We start from the raw sequence: 2,157 nt of genomic DNA, 5'->3' as shown, positions 1-2,157 counted from the left end.
ATGAAATAAATAAATGAGGCAATAAATACATAATTAAATAAATGTAAATTTTAATATAAAATGAATAAATTAGTTAAATAACTGTATTAAAAGGTTTAACTTGTCATTATTTCATGGTACTTTTATTTCATAAGTTCACGTTTATTTATTTTAACAGACTACTATTTCATAAATCCACATTTATTTATTTCCGTGGACTTTTATTGATTTCCCTCTCTATATTTCCAATTCTTATATGCATATCAGGGCGCTATCTCTCACATTCAGAACCCAGCTGTGGGAATACCCAGCACACAGTCACCTATTTTGGGGTAACTGAACCACCAATTAGCGCTGACCTGACAGAGCAACATGACCGGCAGTTTCCGAAACTGTGTGCCCAGCACACTGTCATCTATTCTGGGGTAACTAGACCACCAATAACCGCTGACCTGACAGAGCACCGCGAGTTGCCGGTTGGTCTGTATCCACTGCGGAGTGACACGGGGACTGCCCATCTCTCCGACATCCCATTGTTCCTACCATTTTGTGGATCACCTCCCATAACAGAGTCCGCAGGCAGGGGCAGCGTTCGCGGACTGCAAACTGCTGTGGGTAGAGGGAGAACCTCATTTTCAGGGTAGGGTTAGGGGCAGAGTTCACAACATACATTTCATCAAATAAACAGTAACATTTTAAAACACAGAAACAGTGTTTTAAATAATCACATAAAACAGATATGAACATGCACAGAAGTCACTAATCAAGGCCCTAAACTGCTTGGTAGATGGGGGGGGGGGGGCTTCGTGACGCATGCCAGGAATGTGGAGCGGCAAACGTAAAAGCAGTCTCGCCAAAGTCGGAGTATAAGCAACCTCGAGGTAAAGCCATTCCTTAGAGAGAGTGGAATACAGACTCCATATCTGTATCTTTGACAGCTAAAAGTGAGGATGTGATGTTTTGCTTAGGGTTAAGGGTAATTTAGTTATCGTTTATAGAATGTGTTGCATCTGTAATGGCCGTCACTGTGGATAGACACTTGATTTTAACCCCCCTAAATGACATACATATCTATAACACCTAATTTGGATGAAAGCGCCAGAGGAAATCTGATAAATCAAGATTTTCTTTGTCAACCTTGAAAGAACTAACCTTCAACTTTAAAGCTGCATGTGATATTTTTTACATGTGTAGAAACGTTATAATGGTTATCAGACGCTGTGAGATCATTTATCATGTATTACAACGTGAGGAGTTACGTTACTGTTGACACCTGTCACAAACAAAGGAGGCAGCTGGTTGTTTGACTTGGTGTTTTTAAAGGGTAGTTTCGAGTCACCAAGTCACGCAATAACACAACTAACTACCCAATGGAGGCAGCGGTAGAGCAACAACGCCTGGGGAAACACAAAGCTTTCACCCAAACAAAACGTGTGTACGTTCCTATTGTGTTTTAATCCAAACCACGATCTTTTCCCTAAATTTGTATTTTTTTGTTTGTAATAAAAAAATATTTAAACTCACAAATTGTTGGCTCTGTCTTCACTTGTTTGACGGTGTAACCTCCCCTTTTGGCCTTTTGGAACAGAAGTATGTACGTTAGTTCCCCTTGGCTGTCTTCCGTTGTGGGCGATCAGGATTCTCATTGAAGTGCAAGGCTGCCAGGTACAACCTAAAACAAAAAACATTCATTTTGTAACATAATTGGACTTATTGACTTTTATACACACCAAGCAAAATACTCCAGTTCACCCTCTAAGCTGTGCCAAAGCTGTACTCTAACCAGGGTTGTTACAAGTGCCTTACAGTTAGACCAACCTCAAACTGAAATGGTTTGCCTTTAGATGGCCGGTAATTAGGCCTGAAGTCTCCAAACCAGTGTTGCCACGTCCGCTTATTATAAGCGACTTTGGGCTTGTTTTTCTATAAAGTCGCTTACAAATATTGGTAGTTGCGTTTTTTTTGGGATTGATACTAAGTGTAGTTGCTTATTTGGGCTGGTTCCCAGCTCCATAATAATTTGTTGTAAGTAAGATTTTTCTGAATGTTATTTAAACGTAGGAGTTTGTCTTGCGTGTTCCCTCCCCTTTCCCCATACACACTGGAGACAGCAGAGTTTTTTTCCCGCCCACTTCCTGCTTCTAATTGGCTCTGACCCAGATGGCAACGAGTACTAGC

This window comes from Etheostoma spectabile, chromosome 13 (genome assembly GCF_008692095.1).
Source record: "Etheostoma spectabile isolate EspeVRDwgs_2016 chromosome 13, UIUC_Espe_1.0, whole genome shotgun sequence".
Taxonomy (NCBI): domain Eukaryota; kingdom Metazoa; phylum Chordata; class Actinopteri; order Perciformes; family Percidae; genus Etheostoma; species Etheostoma spectabile.
This window is presented reverse-complemented; position numbering follows the sequence as displayed.